Raw genomic sequence first — 16,957 nt, forward strand, 5'->3', positions numbered from 1 at the left:
TCGCATATTTATACTGATTATCGGCCGATAACGATCGGTGGCCGATCGATCGGGGCATCCCTATCTGAAATGATAAAAAAAAAAAAAAAAATCTAACCGTGACTAACCTTACTGTCATGCACTTGTCCTAATAAACTAACCTACACTGTAACACGCAACACTTGATGAACATTGTTACTCAGCTGATAGAGTTGTACCCTTCTTGCTGTCTTGTCGTACAGAACTTGTAAGTCGCTTTGGATAAAAGCGTCAGCTAAATGACTAAATGTAAGTGTGTGTGTGTGTGTGTGTGTGTGTGTGTGTGTGTGTGGGCGCGCCTTGTAGAATTCCACACATAAGAAAGAAAGATACTGGGATGAATAAACAAAATAGGAAATAAAATGTAGAAATGCATGCAATACATAAATAAATATGAATCTCCATATATGAAATATAACATTTAGATAAGGTGCTACTGAGATGTTTTGGTGAGTTCTTTGTTTTTTTGTGGAAGTTGCCCTTCTTAAAAATGCATGAACATTCACTGATAATTGGTCTGTAGTGGAGTCTACAAGGTCTACATTGCCGGACCATGTAGAATCCGGACCTTGTAGACTGACATAATTCTGTGCATAGTTTAGTCTACACAGGCCATATTTCAAATAATCAAAATCTTACTTCATTCATCTTAAACATTCTTGATTTGGGGGATTGGTAGTTCCCATGAAATCTGAAGTTGTTCAAACGACAACAGCGATCCACCTTGAATTAAATCACACAGCCGAGTGAAACCTTGTTGTCACGAAAGGGGCTACTTAATTAATTAATCCAACCCACTTTATTTATAGAGCACATTTAAAAACAACAACGTTTACGAAAGTGCTGTACAAGTCCCACAACAAAAAAAAAAAAAAAAAAAAAATTAATAAAAAAAAAAAAATTAAAAAGAAATAATTTTTTTTTATTTTCTTTATTTTTTTTTTATTTTTTTTTGAAGCTTCGAATTAAAATCGAAGCTCGGCCCCGAAGCTTCGATTGCCAAAAAAAGCTTCGAAGGTCAGCCCTACTGATGGCACATCCTGTTTGCGAGTGTAACTCGCCCGACCATCCACCAGGCGGCGGTATTGAGCCGTCGTTGCAGTCACATCTAAGGTCCAGCTGCAGGACCCGGGGTGGGTATATGAATTATGAATGCCATGGCGAAAATGTTTTATATTGATCTCAAAAACGCTGTACAGCGATCCTGGCAGACAACGCATGGCGGCCAATAACGCTGGACAGCGTTTTTTGCCGCTGGATGTGTTAACAAATGCATTCGTTTTGTGGCATTAATGTTATATAGTTACATGTTCAATAACATCAGCATATTATTTACCCGACCATAGCAAGCATTACTCATTCACTATCCACTTCCTTCCTTTGCTCAGAGAGCCCGTACTGAATTGTACCCATTCTGCAATCTGTTAATAAAGTTTTCAATCAGACAAATGTATAGAAAAGCTTTTATTATAACATTCGTTGCAGTAAAATCATTATGCCTTGTTTAGTACTCCTGCGGAGCGTTGGTAGTCTACTCGTGGGCCGCGGGGAGCTAACTTTATTAGCTCCGGTAGGTTTGTTGTGGATAGCTTGCGTGTGTAAATCAATGGCGGACTTCCCGGAAGTAAAAAACGAATAAGCGCTTGCCAATTGGTGGTAAGAACAAGCAGAGGTGGGTGCAAGCGGCGTGACGTAATTGGCAGAATCGACTGTCAATCTAAATTGTTCTGTTGTACCTGACACGACACATGCATTGCAAACTCAGATTATGGAGATATTACTGGAGAACATGGAGCTTTGTTTGAGAGAGATACAGTGAGTGCAGTCTCTTAAACTCTTAAAACTCATACACTTTTTAGTCAAGTTAGTCTGTATTCAGCAATAATCATGAGCATTATAAAATATATAAAAAACACACATGGCATGATGGAATACCATAAACATATTTCTTGATGTTTTTAAGTAAGTAAAGAGGCCTATGTTCATATCGGTGAGCACAATTTGTAACACAAAAAGAGAGACGTGTAGCCTATTTATTTTTAATATTTTATTTATTAATTTTATTTTATATTGTAGAAACTTGCGGTCCCACGATTGGCGCACATGTCACATGACCAGAAACACGCGGGCCAATCGCGGAAACACAACTGCGTTGGGGAAAGCGTACAGGCAGTCCGGAAGCCTGACTGATTAGGGTCTTCTAGGAGGTCATTCTGTAAGAGATAAGCACGTTTAAGTGTTTTAGAAAGGAAGGAGAGAAGAGAGACAGGATGATAGTTGCCTATGACGGTGGGGTTCAGGGTTGGTTTGTTTTAGGGAGGTGGGGACCACCCCTGAGTTGAGGGAGGAGTTGATGGTTGCAGTTAGGAATGGGAGGATGTCTGGTGCTATGGTCTGGAGGAGTGGGGAGGGTAGCTGATCCAGCTGGCATGTAGTCGGACGGTTCGACGTTACCAGTGTCAGGGTCTCGGCTTCTGTAATGGGAGAGAAATGACAGTGAAGTATTTTTTATTTGTATTTATCCTTCATTTATCCAGGAATGTCCCATTGAGATACAAGATCTCTTCTTCCAGGGAGTCCTGACCAACACGGCACACAACAAGTTTCAACATAAAACAGGGCATTAAACAAAAAACATACAATTCAAATATAAATACAGAAGGCCATTTGTGCAGTGGCAAGGAGCATAATCACATCAGCAATAGCATCAGGTAAAACATTTACATGTTTCATGAAGGGCTAATCGTAGCATACCTTTAAAAGCATTTACAGTAGGAAGTGCCTCTAGACAAAGTTTTACTTGCAGCGTATTCCATAAAAAGGATACGGTTCTCGATTCAGTATTTGGAATGGGTGGCGGTTGGGAGAAGGAGCTGCGGATGTTCTCCACTTTTTCCTCGAAGAAGGTTGCAAAGTCTTCGGCAGAGAAAGATGAGGGAGGAGGGGGTGGTGGGGGAGTGAGGAGGGAGGACATGGTAGCATGCAGTTTGCGAAGGTTCTTGGCAGAGGCCTCGATCCTATGGTGAAAGAAAGAAGCTTTGGCATTAGTAATGGTTTTGGAGAATGATATCAAGAGGTTGTGATATGTGTTGATGTCAGCAGTGAGGCGTGACTTTCTATACTTCCTCTCAGCCGCTCTCAGGACCTGTCTTTGTCTCTCACTGCATCCGTCAGCCATGGACTGGGTGGGGAACGGCGGGCAGGTTTCTCAACGTGGGGACAGAGCTTGTCGAAGGAGGTTGCGAGGGCTGAGAGGAGGGTGGAGGTTGCCATCTCTGTGGGGAGAGCAGAGAAGGTGTCCCAACATATGGATCGGGGGTCCCGAAAACGATTCAATGCGATCGAGTGAAGCCCTAGGTTTCCCATTACTAGAAAGGTGCGCCTGGAGACATTTGAGTGTAGCACCCGGTCTGGAACAGGGTTTACTGCACTCTCGATACTGCCTACTAGCAGGATCTGGCCGGTACTGCACCTTCGGAGTCCCAGTATGCCTTTTAACGGCAACATACAGGTCCCTGACATTGAATAGGATATTAAAATCGAAAAAAGGGAAAACTATCCAAAAAGGTATATATACGTTTTTGGCCGTAAACACATTGGACCCGGGTTAACTCGCCATCGCTTGTGCGCCAAACCCGAGAAAACCCGGGTTTTGGTCGTTATTTCTTTTATTCGCTATTTCCATTCATAATCCATCGAGCGAGCCTGATGTTATCAATGGGAAATGGGTCTGAGATCGCAAACGTCCAATACCGCCGCCTAACGCCTTGCGGCCGGTATTGCACATCCTTGGATTCTCTCTGGCTTGGCCTGTACGTTGATCTAAAAAGTCCGGTCAGGGTTTTCCTAGTCGGGCAGGAGTAACGTTTATAACACATGGATTGGGGATAATCAAGCACCGCCGATTCATGTTCTTTGGTGGATTATGTTGGCAACGTGATTGACATCAATACTTGGAATGGCGATCAGATAATTGGATTATACTTTTTGCAGTACATCATAGACGAGGTAAGGACTATATGTTATCAATCTTGCGTTGATCTGATGATTTTTTCCCTGTGATCGGTGTGTACTGTGTACGGTGTGTAATGTACTGTGTAATGTATGCCGTTGGTGGCGCTCAAAGCATGGAAACCCCCCTCCCCCCTTTCGTGCATGCATGATGAAACAATACCGATAATCTAGCATTGATTTCAGAATGATCCAGGCGAGAAATGGCACAATTTATAATGAAATGCAGTAAAGCGCTGTTTGCTGAGTTTCCTGGGATTAGGGCTGCGGTTACACTAGGGCCATTTTCGTTTTCGTTTCGTTTCATTCGCTTTTCAGAACGCTGCGTATTGGCAGGCAAGTAAGAGTTAAGTTAGATGTCGTTTTGTCTCGTCTACTATGTACATGTAGTACAATGCCAAAGCAGTAGGCGCCCATGTAGTTCAAACATGAAGGCCATTTTCAACCAATCAGAAAGGTTGAATGAGACACTCCACATCCTGCTCAAAATCTCAAAAGCCACCATCTTTATACCTCGCATGAGCCATTTAGCCACATAGCATTTATTTTTCAGCAAGAAATAAAGTGCAATAAACAAAAACGGATACATTCACTGTGTGTTCTGCCTCATTTGTTGATGATTTGTTGATGAAACAAAACTAACATCAACACAATTGACCACCAAGAGCGGAGTTTAGTCTCACAAAAAGATCATTGCCGATTTTGTTTTTGATTGATTGATTGAATAGTAATAATAATAATAATGGATTGGATTTATATAGCGCTCTTCGTGACACCCCAGTGACCCCAGAGCGCTTACAGAGTCCATTATTCGTTCATACACAGTCATACCGGTGGTGGTAAGCTACAATTGCAGCCAGAGCTGCCCTGAGGCAGACTCACGGAAGCGTGGCGAATAATCATCGCCTACGGCCCCTCCGACCACCACCAACATTCATTCACAGGCATACATACGAGGCAAGTAGGTTAAGTGTCTTGCCCAAGGACACAACGGCAGTGGGATGGACATGGGCTTGAGCGGGATTCGAACCACCAACCCTTCAATCATTGGACGACCCGCTCTACCCCCATTGATTTAGAATGGAAAATCACACATATACATTTGATCACAATAAGAACAGGTATACATTTCTCTATTTACCAATAGGATTCCAATAAACACAATAAAGCCATAGGCTTGTTTCCATTGTGGTCCTTCATCATTGGTGTCTGTGGATTTATGTACTGGTGTGTGGACGTGGGTGTTTGTAGTGTCTGTATGTCAGGATGTGTGGTATAAAAACAAAAAATACATACAATAATATTCCATTTTATAGACAATAAAATAATAAAAAGGAATAACTCATATTAAAAACCCTTTGTTCACTTCTGCCAGCTTCGGCTACTTATGATCCACCTCTTTATAGCTAATTTAAAAGTGGAGAAGGGGCTTATGGACTTCAACTCCATTGGTAGGCTATTCCATTGTACTGCTGCTGAATATAGGAATGAGTTTTGGCGTATTTTTCTATTGCATCTCACTGGGACGATGTCTGTAGGGCTCCCCCTGGTGACGTGTCCATGTACATCCCTTACCATGTTAAAATATCCTCTAAGACAGGGGTTCCCAACCTTTTTTCCCCCAGGGACCCCCAAACATCTCTGATGAAATTCCTGGACCCCCCTCCTAATAAAATACCATAAAATACTTTTTTTTTGTCATTTTAATACTTTTTTTTGTCATTTTAATAACAAACTGCTTATACACAGGCATATGCATCATAATTAGACCCACTATGCTTCTTTGACTTGTGCCTTCAATCAACAAATCTCATCTTGCACCATATGTATTTCAAAATGTTGGCCAATATTCAAATCCTGTATTCATCCTCTCAAATCAGGCCCTAATGGTGAACGGTTTGCATTTATGTTGAATGAAGTAAGAATCCACTGCAGTAAAAATATCCTCACCTCGAGTGGTGGTAGTAAGGTTGACTGACATGAGAATGTCCTGCTTCAGATCCTCATTTTCGATATACTGCACATAAACGATGAGCACAGCCTCGTCTGCGACAGTTGTAGTTTCATCAAGTTATATGGCAAATGGACCCTTTCTAAGCTTTTCTGACAGCTGCTGCTCGCAATCACTTGACATCTTATCAATTCGGTCTTTCACTACATTGTTCGAGAGTGGTACTGATTTTAGTTTATCCGCCACCTGTGGGCCGCACAGTTTCTAAACCATTTTGATGCAGGCTGGTTTGATGAGCTGCTCGCCAATATTGTGCGGTTTCTTTGCTTTTGCAATTAAAAGCGAACACTCAAAGGAGGCTTCGGTAGCCTTCTGTAAATCACTGCCACCCCTGCTCCACGCTACTCTAACATCAACGGGCTTGTTCGCCTTGAGAGACTGTTCTTTCCTCCGAAAAAAGTCTGGATCCTTCCCAACGGTTTCTGGGTGCTTAGACGCCCATGGTGATGTAATTTTCGCGATTGCTGTAGGTCCTAACTTTTTTTGCAGATGAGCTGCCGTCATCTCCTTTTCGTTTGTCACACATTTTCGCCTCTGGCGGCTGACTGCAGACGAGCAGAGAAAGTTAACTAGCGTGCTAGGCTAGCTACGGAAAGTGATGCAGTCAACTGATTCGCGTTTTAGCGGCTACCCGGTAGCCTACTGTTAACGTTCAAAAATCATGTCTAGATGTTTATTTATTTATCTTTATTTTTTATTGTAGTGGAGAGACTATTCATGCTTCTGATGATAAAAATATGCTAATTAAATATTTCTCTGAAAAAAAAAAAGGTCTCAAATCATCTGTGGTCTGGCGGACCCCCTGCGCCCCCTGGCGGACCCCCAGGGGGTCCGCGGACCCCAGGTTGGGAATCACTGCTCTAAGATATTGAGGGACAGTATTCCTGAGTATCCTGTGTGTCATGTTGAGTTTTATTTGAGAGACCCTCTCCTCAACCCTGAGCCATTTGAGGTTGTTAAAATGTGTCTGTGTAAGGTGAGTCCTGGGATGGAGTTTTAAAATCATTCTAACTAATTTGTTCTGAGCTGTCTGTAGCCTACCTTTCAGTGCTACTGTGATGCCAGTGTACCAGGAGGAGCATGCATAGTCATAATGACATTGGATCAGTGCCCCTGCCAGGACTTCCATTGCTGACCTGTTAATATAGGTGGACACTCTACCGAGAAATTTTATTCTCTGATTGATCTTACGTGCTAACGTGATTGGGATATGCCAGTATAACAGTATAGCATTGTGGCTAGCAGCTAAGTTTGTTAGCTTACGTGCTAACGTGATTGGGATATGCCAGTATAACAGTATAGCATTGTGGCTAGCAGCTTGGTAACGTTAATGCTAGCAGAATGAATGGATGTAAACTTTATTTAACAGATTGCAGAATGGGTACAATACAATACGGCTCAATACAAACAATTGTTAACACTTTCAGAGCCCAAGCTTAATCTTGATTTACTGGTTGCATGCCCACCATCCACTTCAATGTTAGCGTTAAAAACGCCTAATCTATGTTTTAAATTATGTGTCTAATCTGACCGTCGCTTATCAATGACTCGTTTTCCAGTCAACATTGTCGAAGCGGATTGTTTTTTTATCGGTTCATTTTCGTTTTATAGCATTTTGAAAAGCCCTCGTTTTCAAGGAAAATATAAATGTTCCATGATAAACGCCCTTTACTGGAATATTCTGGAATACACAAAAACTGTCATTTTTCAGCCTATTTATGAATAGTTTTCAAATAAACGCTAGATTAACAATAGTATATGTGTACGTATGCACGCTGGGGCCCGCAAGCTGAAAATCGATTCTCTGATTTCCTCAAAGCGATCGTGCACACAGAGACACATCACACATAGGGCAAACGCTTATATCTCAGCGAATACAACTCTGATTATCCCAAGACTGGTAAAATAGATTCCTTACCTCAGATCAGATGTTCTCCAAAAAGATCATTCCAATTCCTGATTGCCATGCCAAAAATCGATCACTACTGTCTATCGATTGGCTACTGTGAATATATATTCCAGGCTGATTCCTGTCCTGCGATGACTTTCATGTTGAGCAGACGGCTTGCCTGCTCACGGAGCCAGCTGGCCCCGCCTCTACATATCACTGATCCCAGGTCAGTCTAAGCGACTGACGTGCAGTTACACAGGGATAGACATAGGGGCCGCTTTTTTCCATTCTGAGCTGCTGGAGGAGCTGCTGTACCAACGGGAGACTCTGTTGATGAAATATGAAATCAGATCGCTAATAAAAAAATAAAGCGATAATACACGTCGTGGGCATTCAGGCATTGGGCTGATAAAACGTCATATGACGTTTTGGGCATTGAAAGTGTTAAGGGAATGCAGACTGTTGTAGCTTGGACTGGGCTCCTTATAACAATAACTTGACAACACATGGTAGCCGCAGCTACTTGGGACAGCTCTGCTGTAAACACTGGAAATAACCGTGTGGGTCTCTACTGCGCATGGACATTGGGCAGAACGGCTCCGTATCCGGCTTGCGCAGATTACATGGCACCATTGTCGGCGAGTTTCGGCAAGTTTCCAAAACGAAAACACCTTTTCAGCGTTCCCGCTAGGGGAGCGCGTTTTCCTGCCAAAACTGTTTATTTTTAACTTGGACATGCAAACGTAATCATTCAGCAACAAAAACAAAAACCCCAGTGTAACCATGGCCTAAAACTATACTCATATTCACCACGGTATAAAACGGAAATGTATTGATGAAAAAAGTATCTGGTTTTTGCATGTTGACCGGAAGAAACTCACTGACAATCGACGTTGTTATTAGATCCATAGCTATAATATTTAATATAGGTTTAGCACTGCAAACACTGGAACTTATCCCCATTGAACAGAGCGCTGGCACACAACGGCCCATAGCGACCTCTGGCGCTGAACCTGTTAATGCTAGTAGAATAGACACGAGAGGTAATCATCATCCATTTTAAACAGGTTATTACCTCATGTTAACATTAGTAGAATAGACACGAGAGGTAACGTTAACGCTAGTAGAATAGACCGAGAGGTAATGTTAACGTTAGTAGAATAGACACGAGAGGTAATGTTAACGCTAGTAGAATAGACACGAGAGGTAACGTTAACTTTAGCAGAATAGACACAACGAGAGTCTGGTTAATGTTGTTATATTGATTGATTGATTGATTGATACGGCTCAATACAAACAATTGTTAACTCATTCAGGGCCAACAGCGCCCTCTGCTGATGGCCCTTCGGTGCCAGTGCTTTATCCAATAATCTCCATTTATATGGAGGATAGGACTTATTTGCGAGTGCTTAAAACATATCAAATATAATAGCAATAGATCTAAATAACAGTGATCGTCAATGAGTTGCTTCCAGTCAACATGCACGAAACAGATAATTTTTTCATACATACATTTCCATTTTATACCGTGATGAATATCAATATATTTCTAGGGCGTTCTGTCTCATCTCAATAAACTTCAGCAAATCGAGGTTAAATGTATTTCCTTAGAAATCGTGCCATTTGTCGCTAGATTTATGAATAGTTTTCAAATAAACGCTAGATTATCGATAGTATGTGTCCTCATGCACGAAGAGAAGCGGGTTCTGAAAGATCGCTTCTCCGTACTTTGGTCGGCGCAAACCTCACACACACACACACACACTCCGATGGCGGTGAAAGGAACATCTGATTACCCCAAGATATTGTGCCTAATGTCAACACTGAATCAAAAATGTCTTATGTTTATTGTGGTATTAATGTCTTCCGTATCGTCCAGTCTTAATCGTAGGTGGTGTGTGAGCCGAACATTAGGCGAGGCTACAGTTGGGAGTCGGTGCGTGCACACAAATTGTTAGGTTTTGATTTCTTAATTTTTTTCACACAATGACATAATAATGAGTTATTTAGCATAATTTGAGGGGGGGGGGGGGGGGGGGGGGTGACACACAAATACATTTCCAAGACTAACAAGTGTTCTGTCTGTCAGTAGATCTCCCTAGCATAGCATTTAAGGCTTTTTTGCACCTGCAAACAGTGCTGTCCATGATTCTGAATTCATACAATACACACACCCACTAGGCTACTACAGCGAGCCCCACTTAATTAATATATAGTGCAAATTAAGTGTTCAAATTAAGGCATTCAATATGATTAACCACTGTCTTACCTTAACTCTTTGACTGCCATCAGCTTTCGCCATCTTTACTAAATGGCGCCAGCGTTATTGACCATTTTAGTGATGTTTGCAGACCCATCGTGTGTTCTGTATTATAGCTATGGAGACAATAGGAGCTCATTTTACAGGCATTGTTCATAGTCCATTACTGACTAATCAGTTCATTTCTACACACTGTAGTTTGTTACACGCTAAACATCGCCCCATTTCCAAAATAATCCAGTCTTTTTTCATAGATCGCGAGAAATCGTCCTGGTTGATCGCCTGAAGCCCCAAATACTCCCAAATCAAAGGTATAAACCATGTACATATGTGCATTCACAAAATCATCAAAGGGGGGGGGGGGGGGGTAGTCTTGCCCCGAAAATGCGATCATTACTAAAAGCTTGGTTTAGGTCCGGTAAGATATGACACTGATCGTTGCAGAAACATGTTTCAGGTTTGGTAAAATAGACATAGAATATACCTTACCTTAGCCAGAAGGTACTCCAAAAAGAATAATTCCAATGATCCCATCGGCGATCGCGATTACTCATTTATATGTAATTACTCGTATATGGGAAACTAGGTTTTGAGGCAAGGAGATCTCCTAGCGATTGCTCTGCAAGAGCTACTCCCCCTCAGAGCGAGTCAGGAAAGAAAGGGAGCAAGACAGAGACAGTTTAGTTCAGACAATCAGAGTTAAAAAGGTAGGCGCTACTGCCACCTGGTGAGATTCGATCGGCATTGCAATTCAGACGTAGGCATATGATTCGGAGACACCTAGAGGGCGTTCCATTTTGTACCTGTATGAAATGGCGAATAAAGTAATCTGAATCTGAATCTGACCGCATAGAACGGGGATCAAAGGAAAAGATCAAAGGACCAAAACCCGCTGCTCAACGCATGGCGAGATAACCCGACATATCTCGGGTTTGGCGGTCAATGAGTTAATGCGTTGATGCAGCAATATGCAACGTTTCATCTTGGCATCGTAGGCGTTGTGGAATATTTAAAATGAGCCATGACAGTGAACTGTAGAAATTAGATAGTCAGTTGTATATAAAACATAGAACATAGTTTAATATCTGTGCTGCACAGAGATCAGTTTATAGAGAGACACATGTGTACACACAAGCGTCTGACCAGAAAGTGACCAAGAGCTCTGGTCAGAACGTACATTAATACATAATTGAAATTACGTACATTAGGTGCGGCTGGGTGGCGCAGCCGACATTGCGCTCGTCACCAACGCAAGATACACCGGGTTTGAATCCGGCTGTCGGCGTTGCCTCCGGCTTGGGCCGGCCGTCATACTAACTCAATTGGCAGAGTTAGCGGGTGGAAGTCGATGGGTGGTAATCTGGACGTTGTGGACAGCGACTCCTGCAGAGACAGGAAATGGCAGGGGCAGTGTGAGCCTCCTACACATTACACCTCGCCAATGAGAGTCCGCGCTGGCAGGTGAAAAGATGTGACAGGCTGCCTCCTCGTGTATCGGAGGGGACACGTGATGCAAGGCTTCTATCCTCCCTACAACCGGCCAGTGGGGGGCACATGCGAGCAACGTTCAAGACAGGGGAGGGGAGAATTGGCACAGCGAAATTGGGATGGGAGAAAAATAGAAAAAGTAATTTAAAAGAAATTACGTACATTAGACATCCAGATATGACAAGAAGGGTAAACAAAATATGCCCCAGTTAGGGAATGAATAGCAAGATTGGCTCAATAGCCTTTGTTATGTCTTAACTGGAGAGCGAAATAGCCTTGGACCTCTCCTATCTCCTCAAACCTTGGTTCGTTGTTAAAGAGACAGTCAGACTGTAGAAATTGTCTGCTGTAGTCTAGGCTGGTAAAGATATGCCTCCTAAAGTGTGTAAATGGAAGTACAGGAAGTACAGGCTTTCCGGTTTCGACAAAACAATTATAGAAACGTGTGAAGTGCACAATATTTCCTCGTTTAACACTTTCAATGCCGGAGCTCGGTGCACGATTTAGTGCTTCCGTGCCACCACCCACTTCAATGATAGAGCTCTCATATTTGCAAACGCATAAACTATGTCTTAAATTATAGCTATGTGTCTAATCTGGCCGTCGCTTATCAATGACTTGTTTGCAGTCAACATTGTCGAAACTGATTGTTTTTTAATCAGTTCTTTTCCGTTTTATACCATTTTGAAAAACGCTAGTTTTTTTTAAGTTTCAGGAAAATAAAGATTCTGTGTTAATCGCCCTTTACTGGAATATTCTGGAATACACAAAAAACTGTCATTTTTCGGCCTATTTATGAATTGTTTTCAAATAAACGCTAGATTATCGATATTATATGTGTACTTATGCACGTTATAGAAGCGAGCTGAAAAATCGATTCTCTCCTTTCCTGATCAGCACACACACACACACACACACACACACACATAGGGCACACGTTGATATCTCTGTGAAAAAAGATCTGATTATCCTAAGACTGGTCAAATAGATTCCTTACCTCAGATCAGATGTTCTCCAAAAAGATTATTCCAATTCCTGATCGCCATTCCAAATATCGACCGCGTTTATTGATCCAGCGCTGGGTACTGGAAATATGTATTCCACGCTGTTTTGGGGCTCTGCAATGAATCCGATCCTCTCGGGTGACTTGCCTGAGAAGTAAAATGAGGAAGCTGGATTTATTTTTCCCCTGTGTGTTTCAGGCACGCGGGAACTATAAAACGGCAGGGGGTGCTGGGGGGTCGCCAGATGATTTTTTTTTTCTTTTTTTTTTTTCTTTTTTTTGCGGTCAGGCCACTGAACTTAGAAGCAGGCCAGGCCAGTGTTTCTATTTGCACCAGCGCAATAGTTAGATAACCTAGGTGGGGAACAACCAGGAGATCACTGCAACTCACACAAGTTGGAGAACTATCTCTCTCTCTCTCTCTCTCTTGCTCTCACACACACACAAAGGGAGCCGCATGTGATTGGTGGAGGCGGGATCCTTACGAAAAACTGCTAATCATTGACACATGCTAGCCTGTAATAATCCCCCCCAGAAAAATGTACTTTGCATTTGATATATTGCAAATATATGCCATCACACACACTGGCATTTAAAGGGTTAGAATTATAAAATGAATATGTGGTGTTATGATCAGGGCTGAAGTTGAATAAAATATTGTATTTATCAATTACAAAAAACTGAAAATCCATAAAAATCTGTGTTGTTGCTAATCATACATATGCTAGCCTGTTTTTTAACTAAGTTGTGATGCCATCACAAACACTGGCATTTAAAGGGTACAAATAAAAAAAATGCCTGCACCAGAATGCAGGAAATTAAGTCTTTGTAACAAAAAAAAAATTCCTGGTGGGGGACCCCCAGACCCCCTGCTTAAAAAGTGGCCTGACTGGGGGCTATATTTCCTGGCCTGAATGATTTCCCCAGTCCGGCCCTGGTTAAAAGCCTCCAATGCTTATTAGTGTGTGTGCGTTTGAACGTTTGCATGTTTCAACCATACATTTCCATTTAAAATATATATTTTTTTTACCTCCTATAATAGTGGGGGTCGCGGCTCTCTGACACCGTTTTTTTTGGGTCGCGGCCTGAAAAGTTTGGGAACCCCTGGTCTAGCCTGTACCCCCCAGACATGTTGCTGGCCCCGTCAAAACAGTATCCTATCAGCCTCTCCATGGGCAGGTCGAGGCGTAAAAGTATTTTATACACAAAAACAGCGTCTCGGCTGTTGTGTCTGGGCCAGGCATTGTAAAAACCCCAAAAGAAGTTCTGAGCTTCCAAGTTGTCATCGGCTAACTGTATATTACACGAGAATTGTTCTTTTCCAGTGAGTGACATCAGTGGTTCCGTCAGCGCTCAAGCCAAAGATTGGGCTTTTGGATGCTTTGCCTCTAATTTGTCGCTGAATATCATGGGCAAGCAGCTGTAAGATTTCGTTTTGGATGTTGTTGGACATCCAGTTGTCTCTCTTTTGGAGCCAATTCTTCAACTCGGGATCAGACTCGGTGCGCACTCTTTCCATCATGAGCTGCCATAACACCCCATCCCTATTTGCATCACCCCTCAGTGGAAGCCCCTGGCGCCCGAGGGGGGGTATAGGGGAACAGACTCAGTTAACTCTTCAATACCTGATGCTGAGGCTGAACCTGTCGTCTCTGTCTCTCTCTAATGTTTATCAGATTTAGTGGGACTGTCACTGGGACCGGCGGGACGTTTCGAAAATAAATCTGATATTTTTCTTTTCTGTGAGTGAGACATTCTGTGCTAGCAAAGTCTGACTACTAGCTCAAATCGACTGACTGCGCAAGCACTGTATCACAGTAGCTCAGTGGTTCGTGGCGCGTGGGAAGGGCGGGAGACGGGAGGTGAATACAATTAGTTGTTTCACCTGTCATTCAATCAGTCTGTGACAGTCTGTCATCACTCGAAAATCTACTCGTTTTACACGTATGATTGTGTACATACAGTAGTGTAATGAATGAATGAAAACTTTATTTAACAGATTGGAGAATGGCTACAATACAGTACGGCTCAATACACACAATATTAAAATGGTGACGTGCTTTGAGCAGGATAAACTTATAATATACAGTGTTACAGTTATACAGTTACAGTATATACAAATATATAAATACTGTCATAAAAAAAAGAAAAAAAAATTATATATATATATATATATATATATATATATATTTTTGCAATAATTGAGAGGGGGTGCTGCAGCACCCCCCGCACCCCCCCTTCCCGCGTCCCTGGTGTGTTTCATTCAATCCATTCCAAAGGGGTGCAGTACCACAGGGAGAGACGATAGGGGGCGGTATTTTCCCAATGGAGCTCAGAGAGAGTTTGCAGCACTAATGTGAGACTAGATTGATGAAATATGAATTCAAATCACTAATAAAAAAAAAACAAGATCTCTCGTCGTTGGCAATGAACGGTCGGCATGAACAAACGAGATATCTCGTTGTTGGCATTGAAAGTGTTAAGCCACTGCAACGGCTTTGCCTGAAGAATTTACTACATGACCGGGGCGTTCTAGCTTGTTTGCCGACAGGATTCGGGAAAAGTTTGGTCCGTTCGGACTGTGAGGCAGCTTCCAGGGGAAGTACATACACCGGAAATTCTATCCCATACACTTTCTGCCGTAGTTCTTTACCAGGCTTTATCTCACGGAGGAGATAAAACTGGGAAGGTTAGCTGTAGTCAGACTAGTTTACTAGTTGGTCATATTAAACTAGTCAAGGCTATCAGAGATAGAATATGTATTTCAACACAGCTCTATAATGACATGATAATATTTCCCTCACAGCATCAATGATCTCTTCTGCTTTAAGTTTGTCTGTGAGATCACTTTTTTTTTTAAACTTCATTTTTTAGTGTTTATCGCTTTTTCTGGTCAAGCATGACCGACAGAAACAGGTTGAATGGGATATAGATCAGGGGAAGACACTCTGAGAAAATACGGCGAGTCCGGGAGTCGAACTCGTGTACCCCAGATCCGTGACGCGCACGGTTGTCCCAGACGCCGAAATAGCGCCGAGATACGCGGTGAGCTACTGGAGCTCCCCTGTGAGATCACTTTCAATGTGAAGAGTTAGCAGTCTCTCCTGGCACATTGTTGTTCTTAGCCAGTTTCGGATGCGCTTCATTTATGAGAAAGACCGTTCACAAGTTGCGGTGCCAATGACGGAGCCAAACGGAAACGTTTTTGGTAATTTGGATCTCATCATGCTTTGAAAACAATGTACATACATAGCTCTAAAAAGTGTCCACGATTTGATGAACTCTGACTCTCATCATGCCCTCGTAGAGCAAGCCCTTGTTTGCCAAGATAAAGCAACATCTCAACAATAGCCTCAGGTGATCCGGTGTTATGCCCAGGGGCAGCCCGGGCAGGGCTCGCTGTGGCTGCAGGGGTGCGATCACTGGTGCTGCTGCTGGCAGCTTCTGAATTACTTTGTTTATCTTTTGCCTTGAAAAAAAAGACTGTATATCCATTTTGCTTTTTGAAATTTGACTCAAAATAGCGCGCTGGTGTTCGCTACAAAGCGATTGGCGGGCGGAAATTCGGAATGTGTATGTTTACAAAAAAATGTATTATGCTTTGCGGCGGGATCAGGATGTGATTATCACCTGATTGTCACCAGGGGGCAGCGACAACACACACACATACAATACAGTAGCCTATAATGCTGCGCACATATTATATATAATTTTCAATTTTCCCTAGCCTTCATTACCTACCGCCTATGCGCACACCCTTAAGTTCCCTAATGGTGGTTGAGGTTTCAGAAGCACCTCCCCACCAATTGCAAGACAAAACGTCTCACACAGAGGGACCACTCTGTGATCCCGGCCCCCACCCACCCTGACCCTCCCCCGACCCACATACACCGCAAACCAGACCAAAGGGGACAGATGACGAGAAAAAAAAGAATGTGTAAGGCACGTCGAATGGGAGCTTAATTTTCTACCAGTTTCTCTCTCTCTCTGACTCACTCCCTTTGGGGTGGTGACAAATATTCCATGTCTGCCTGAACTGCCTGCCGAATGGAGTGTATCCAGACGAAGAATATGCACAGACAACATGGCCAAATAACATCTATCCATTCTTATTAGAGAGAGAGTGAGAGATGGAGAGAGAGAACTGGCATCTGCAGCAATCTTGTTTTATAGCTAAAAGACTATACTATATAGGGGTCTTCAAAACTTCCATATGTCTGCCTCTTTTTTTCTTTCCTTTTCTTCGTGTCACATGACTCCTGCCCCTTCTTTTCA

General features: G+C 42.6%; 1 protein-coding gene across 2 annotated transcripts in view; it reads left to right on the plus strand.

Moving 5' to 3' along the window:
* Nucleotides 1-16,957, plus strand: part of mtmr14 (myotubularin related protein 14) — a 135,610-nt gene that overhangs the window by 114,478 nt on the left and 4,175 nt on the right. The window lies entirely within an intron of this gene.

The sequence above is a fragment of the Notolepis coatsorum genome (genome assembly GCF_963971535.1).
Source record: "Notolepis coatsorum genome assembly, chromosome: 6".
NCBI classification, from domain to species: domain Eukaryota; kingdom Metazoa; phylum Chordata; class Actinopteri; order Aulopiformes; family Paralepididae; genus Notolepis; species Notolepis coatsorum.